At 43.5% G+C, this 7,562-nt stretch overlaps 1 non-coding gene across 1 annotated transcript; it reads right to left on the bottom strand.

The window, feature by feature from the left end:
- Positions 1 to 7,199: 7,199 nt before the first annotated feature.
- TRNAP-GGG (transfer RNA proline (anticodon GGG)) lies at positions 7,200 to 7,268 on the bottom strand. The gene has a single exon. It is a non-coding gene; the product is annotated as a tRNA-Pro (tRNA).
- Between the last annotated feature and the right edge of the window lie 294 nt (positions 7,269 to 7,562).

The raw sequence follows: 7,562 nt of genomic DNA on the forward strand, positions 1-7,562 counted from the left end.
TTTGCCATTGCCTGCCTCTGCATAGCAACCCCTGGACTTCCTTGGTGGTCTTCCATCGTACTACTAACTAGGGCTTAGCTTCCGAGATATATCAAGATCTGGCTAACCTGGGATATCCAGCTCAGGGCAGCATCCTGCCTCTATTCTATGGTATCCCTTTCTATACAACGCCTCCAAGAAGTCCTTGAATTCCATCAAAATAATGTCCTGTCATTCCCTTCACATCCTGGTTATTCTAGCATCCCACCACCCCTCCTATATACCTTAAAAGAGCCATATTTAGTTCCAAACTCTGCCATGTTTTGCTTTAGAGCCATAGGTTGCACCATCTTGGCCTTTGTTCTCTCCAATTCCTCAAATACTATTGCAGAGACATTTACCTGAGCTACTAAACAGCTGAGTTTCTGCATGCGCTATGGGTCTCCATAAGACGTTTTGTTTCTGGGATTTCGCTAGTAACCTATGAGAGATTAAATGATTACAGGTCTATTTACAGGTTAAGATTATTTCCTTCTAGTCTGATGCGATGTAGTGGCAGAAGGGAGATAAAGCTTGAGGAAAGTTTTTAGGCCATGAAAACTCACCTTCTTCCCATGTATGAACTGCCTCTTTGCAAGAAATTGAAAAGGCTGTACCTATTTTCTTCTTAAATGGCTTTGGGAAAGTCGTGAGCTTTCCCAACTAGAATTGCCACCCTCCAGGTACTAGCTGGAGATCTCCTGCTATTACAACTGATCTCCAGCCGATAGAGATCAGTTCCCCTGGAGAAAATGGCCGCTTTGGCCATGGGACTCTATGGCATGGAAGTTCCTCCCCTCCCCAAGCCCTGCCCTCCTCAGGCTCTGCCCCAAAAACCTCCCGCCGGTGGCAAGGAGGGACCTGGCAACCCTATTCCCAACACTAATGGAGTCTTTACTCAGTGAATAACAAATATAATGCTTGTACTGAAAAATCTACCATTAAAAAAGTGGTTCATATATAATAACATGGATCCACATGTATAAGCCATGATAACAATAACAGCTACCCTCTGAAAGTACCCAAAAGATATCCAGAAGAATTCCAGTTAGTGACCAGTACATCACTTCTGAATGTTATGTGTGTGTGTGTTAAGTGCCATCAAGTCACTTCTGACTCATGGCGACCCTATGAATGAAAGTCCTCCAAAATGTCCTATCTTTGACAGCCTTGCTCAGATCTTGCAAGTTGAGGGCTGTGGCTTCCTTTATTGAGTCAATCCAGCTCTTGTTGGGTCTTCCTCTTTTCCTGCAACCCTAAACTTTTCCTAGCACGACTGTCTTTTCCAGTGACATAACGTCTTCTCATAACGTGTCTTGTCTTCTCATAACATGACCAAAATACGATAGCCTCAGTTTAGCCATTTCAGCTTCTAGGGTCATTTCAGGCTTGATTTGATCTATAACCCACTGCTTTGTTTTTTTGGCAGTCCACGGTATCCGTAACGCTCTCTTCCAACACATTTCAAAGGAATCCACTTTCTTCTGATCAGCTTTCTTCAATTTCCAGCTTTCACACCCATACATAGTAATAGGGAATACAAGGGCATGAATTAACTTAATCTTGGTGGCCAGTGACACATCCTTATACTTCAGAATCTTTTCTAGATCCTTCATGGCTGCCTTACCTAGTCTCAATCTCCTTCTGATTTCTTGGCTGCTGTCTGCCTTTTGGTTGATAATGGAGCCAAGGAATAGAAAGTCTTCAACAATTTCAATTTCCTCATTTTCAACCTTAAAGGTGTGTAATTCTCCTGTAGTCGTTTTGTCGTCTTGATGTTCAGAATGTTATTATAGAATATATAAAAAGTGGAGGAAAGCCCATTTTAAAACAGAATGCGAGTTCTGGTGAACGTGGCTCTCTCATTCCATTTATGAGCACTAGGAATTCAGATTCTGTTTCTGGCATTGCTTGCCAGTCTCTTAGCACTAAATCAACAAGCAGGCTCCAGTCCAGCTATCAGGATTTCACACTCATCTGAAAATGAATTGTTACAACATGCCACGGCAACGTTTACAGCAAAACAACTCATAAAACCATCAATGTGTTCATCATCCGCTTTTATCTATCACCCTGACGCCCAGAATATTCTGGCCCTGTCTTGCCCTGTTCATAATTCAGCAGTAAATTGCTTGAAATATATACTGATCTGTTTGCTAAGGAGGGAGAAAAGGGCTTTGCTTTAACTGTCAAGGCACCAAAGAGATTTATTTTATTTCACCATTTTTGCAGCCCGCCCTACCCCAGCAAAGCCAGGCTCAGGGCGGCTCACATAGTAATAACAGACAATAAAATTCAAGTAAAAAAACAATACATTAAAGCAATAGGTTAAAACAGCCCTGACAATTTAAAAACCACCTTTCTCAATGGTGCATTGAATTGCAGTATAAGACCACAGCCGGCCTGCAGGCAGTTCAAACAAATGCATAGCCCGTAGGGAAGATGTAATACTCAGGCAGAGTAAGGTAGGGAGGCCAGCGTTGATGGAAAGAAACTGCAGCTGGCCTCAACCATAGGCCTGGTGGAACAGTTCTGTTTTACAGGCCCTGAGAAACTCCATATGGTCCTGCAGGGCCCTGGTCTCATTAAAAAGACTATTCCATCAGGCAGGGGCCAGGGTAGAAAAGGCCCTGTCCCTTGTCAAGGCCAGCTGGACACTCTTCAGGCCGGGGATTTGAAGATCTTAACGTTCTCTGGGGAGCATACCAGGAGAGGTGGTCCCACAGATATGAAGGTCCCAGACCATGTTAGGCTTTAAAGGTCATAACAGGCACGTTAAATCTGACCTGGTATTCCAGCTGGAACAGTAGAGCATTGGCTTAATATGTGCCAGCGAGGAACCTCGCATTCTGAATCAGCTGGAGTTTCTGAATAAGCTTCAAGGGCCGCCCTATGGAGAGCAAGTTGCAGCAATCTAGTCTGGATGTGACTGTCACATGGATTACTGTGACTAAGTCGGGGCGGGAGAGGTAAGGCACCAACTGCCGGCCCCGATGGAGATGGCATCAAGGGTCACACCCAGGCTCCTGACCGCAGGCATAGGTGTTAATTGCACACTGTCAAGAGCCGGGAGATGCAAGGAAGTCATTGGTAGCAACATTACTGTTTGCTAAACTGGGCTTTTTATGGGAGATTATGTAAGAGGCAAGCACTGTAATTGTGTCCTGGTTATGATTTCTGGGTAACCCTAAGGCTTGCACATGCCTATGGTTGCCAACCTCCAGGTAGTAGCTGGAGATCTCCTGCTGTTACAACTGATCTCCAGCCGATAGCCGTTCTGACCGCTTTGGCTGTTGGACTCTATGGCATTGAAGTCCCTCCCCTCCCCAAACCTTGCCATCCTCAGGTTCTGCCCCCAAAACCTCCCACCGGTGGCAAAGAGGGACCTGGCAACCCTACACACACCCTGAGCTGTATGGCCCAGGCTAGCCAGGTCTTGTCAGATCTGAGCTTACGGTTGCCAGGCCCCTATTTGCCACCTGGGGTGGAGCCTGAGGAGGGTGGGGTTTGGGGAGGGGAGGGACTTCAATGCCATAGAGTCCAATTGCCAAAGCTGCCATTTTCTCCAGGTGAACTGATCTCTATTGGCTGGAGATCAGTTGTAATAGCAGGCGATCTCCTGCTACCTGGAGGTTGCTGGAATTACTGAGATATAACGGACAACACACAAGTGTGACTAAGTATCAAAGTGTATCAAGTGTACAAATTAACATATAACAAACACACAATATTATACAAAACTCTTTCAAAGTCCAAGGTACAAAATGCTAGTTTAAGAGCCAAGCATCAAGGAATTCTTCATATAGAAGATGCTAGGAAGACGATCAATTCTGTATTCTTCATCAGTTCCATTTCTATATAGGAAAAGATGCTTATATAATTTACATTATTTTTTTAAAAAAATTGCTATAATAACATAATGAGTGTTACTTACAGTTCAAGTTTCTCTTATATGCACATAAGGTTATCCAATTTAAATACAGCCTCTTTCTCAAACTGATAGGAGATCAAGCTGTGTATGGTCTTTCAAATTAAGGTTCCAAGCAAGGCCAGCCCTGGATAGTACTTGGATGGAAGACCACCAAGTCCAGGGTTGCTCCATAGAAACAGGCAATGGCAACCCCACCTCTGAATGTCTCCTGCCTTGAAAACCGTATGGGGTCACCAGAAGTGGCTTGGGACTTGATGGCACTTTCCTCCACCATCCCCACTCCTTGCACACTCTTATTTTTATATAATTTTTAAAATTATTTTTCTATATTAATTAGACAAAGTATTCAACAATAAATATAGGTAAACATCAAAATATAAATTCTAATAAACAACTGTTGAAAGTACATACATAGATAAAATATAAAGACTTCCCCTACACCTCCCTCAATCATTTATTTGTAATCTCCTTTGTTTAAGGTTCTAATCCTAATATTATTACAAACGTTTATAAGATATTTTTTTATTTCGTTTAATTAACATTACTCCTAATCTAAGTATTTGCTATTTCAATTGTCAATATTCAAATAAAGAAAAAAAAAGAAAGAACAGAAATAAACACTATTTTTATAATAAAAGATGGATTAGATAATAAGTATCATTTTCTTTTCTTTTTTTATAAATTTTTATTGATTTTATATAGTAAAACATACCAAAAAAAAAAGAAAAATAATAATAAAAAAACAGAAATATATGTATAAAAAAACAACAGAAAGAACAGAAATAAAAAACCACTATTTTTATAATAAAAGATGGATTAGGCAATAAGTATCATTTTCTTTTCTTTTCTTTATAAATTTTTATTGATTTTATATAGTAAAACATACCAAAAAAAGAAAATAATAATAAAAAACAGAAATATATGTATAAAAAAACAACAGAAAGAACAGAAATAAAAAACACTATTTTTATAATAAAAGATGGATTAGGTAATTATCATTTTCTTTTCTTTTTTAATAAATTTTTATTGATTTTATATAGTAAAAAAAACCAAAAAAAAGAAAAATAATAATAATAAAAAACAGAAATATATGCATAAAAAAACAACAACATATAACGCGCACTATTACGACCATAAGTATCATTTTCAACTGCCTTTAAGAATGAATATCATTACGATTCCTCCATTATATCTAATAAGTATGCTCCTTGCACACCCTTAACCCACCTACATGTGTGACTTCAGCAGTTAAAGCTCAGCCCTCTCCGCCCCTCCGGTCTGCAAACTGGTTCGCAGCCCCACCCCCTTCCTCACGTCACCCCTCGGGAAGGCGGCGATTGGTGCAGCCGGAAAGCCCCTTTGCCTTCCCATTGGAAGGGCGCGCCCGTCAATCGCGTAGGCAGCTGGGCAGGGAAACTTCCTTGTTATTGTGCCGCCGGCAGCAGGGACCCGGGCCAGAGGTGCAGCCACATCTGGAAACCCAGCGACGCGCCGCGGGAGCAACCGCTGGGGCAGGTGAGGATGTCTGCGGCCGCCTTTGGCGATGCTAAATCCAAAGCACCGGAGATGGGGGGAGGGGGAGACATCTCTCTTTTGCTGAGTGGGTGCAAGCCCGGTCCTCTGCGGGTCTACTCGGAAGCAAGCCCTCTTTGAGGTCTGCGGTGCTCGCTGCTTGGCTGTGTGCGGGCCCAGGGCTGCAGCTAGAAAGGACGGATCAGAGATGCAAAGGAGGTTACGAAGTCATCACAAGATGAAGGGGAGGTGTAGGGGAAGGCAACAATTTTTTTATTATATATATATATATATATATATATATATATATATATATATATATATATATATATATATATATATATATATATATATATATAACAATGCTACCTATTTGTTTTTATTTTTTTCTGTCATTGCTAAACTATGTGATTAATAGTTTTGGAAAAATAATAAAAAATTTATTTTAAAAAAAAAAGACGGAGCAGGGCATCCTCTTATACATTATTCATCACGCTTCTGTATCTGCTCTAGAGCTCCGCTGCCTTACAGCTCTTGCTACTGGTGGAAGGGGTGGGGGTGGGGAGGAATACGTGGACAATTTTGGGGCAAAAACGCACGGGAGATTTTGCCTTGGGTTGGCCGCTCTCTAGATGCACATTTCCCCCCATCTGAATTCTCAAAACTCTGCATGGGGGCTTATTGTTGAGGTCTGAGAATTTGGATGGGGGAAAATGCATTTAGAGAGCGGCAAACCCGCCCTTTATTTAGCAGGGGGGAAAGGGTCATGGATCCGCTTCCACCGGTTTTCCCTTTTTTTGCAAGCAGCGAGCTTTTGCTTTTTGGGCGCCGGCGGGCAAACACTCTTGCATTTGCTTACCGCCTCCGTCTGTCATTCTGCATTTGTAAGGAGGGGGAGTGAAGAAATGGCTGTTCGGGGGTGGCTGTGCATCTGTCAGTGAGCGTAGCTGCATGGTGTTGGTGGTGGAATGTGCAGTGAAGTGACAGCCGACTTATGGCAACCCTGTAGGGTTTTCCAGGCTAGAGACGTTCAGGGGCGGTTTGCCATGGCCTGCCTCTGCTTCGCCACCCTGGAATCCTTTTTCTCTCTCCAGACCCTTTTCGCTTGTCAGGTCTAAGCTCCATGATCTGGACAGATCATGAGTGGACAGGGAGAAGCTTGTCTCCCACTCTCACGTGAACACATGAAGGTGAATCAGACCCTTGGTCCATCAAAGTCACTATTGTCTACTCCAGGGGTGGGAAACCTTTTTTCTGCCTAGGGCCATTTGGATATTTATAACATCATTCGCGGGCCACGCATTCTGGCCCTGCCCCCTTTAACCCCTTTATTGTCGCCACTTCCGCCCCCAGCCCTCTTGTAGTACAGAGGAAATAGGTTTCTCCACAGCCCAGGTGGGAAAGGGTTAACGTAGTTTCTTGGGCGGTCCTAGCAGCTTCATAGCTAATGACTCTTCTGCAAGGGGGAAAGAAGATTCCTTTTCTAGGCAAAACAAACTCACATCCGCCTTGAATAGGGGCCGTTCCTGGCCACGGGAGGGGGTGGATCGCCAGACTTAGATCCTTCTGAGCTAGAGATCTGCCAGGACCCATGAAGGGCCAGACCAAATGATTTTGCGGGCCTTAAATGGCCCCCGGGCCTGACGTTCCCCACCCCTGGTCTACTCATACCGGCAGCGGCTCTCCAGGGTCTCAGGCAGAGGTCTTTCACATCACCTATCTGCCTAGTCCCTTTAACTGGAGATGCCGGGGATTGAACCTGGGACCTTCTGCATCCCAAGCAGATGCTCTACCACTGAGCCACGGCCCCTCCCCATAATCCTGGGACACAAGGTCATCTGGTGAAGCTGGGGGTGAGAGATTCAAAACATAAAAAGAAGTTGGTTCTTGTAGGTTGTCCGGGCTGTGTAACCATGGTCTTGGTAAGATTTTACCAAGACCACGGTTACACAGCCTGGATAACCTACAAGAACCAATGAACTCTGACCGTGAAAGCCTTCGACAATATAAAAAGAAGTATTTCTTCACACAAGGCGTAGTTAAATTGTGGAACTTCCTGCCCCAGGATGTGGTGATGGCTACCAACCTGGAAGGCTTTAAG

The sequence above is a fragment of the Euleptes europaea genome, chromosome 9 (genome assembly GCF_029931775.1).
Source record: "Euleptes europaea isolate rEulEur1 chromosome 9, rEulEur1.hap1, whole genome shotgun sequence".
In the NCBI taxonomy this organism is placed as follows: domain Eukaryota; kingdom Metazoa; phylum Chordata; class Lepidosauria; order Squamata; family Sphaerodactylidae; genus Euleptes; species Euleptes europaea.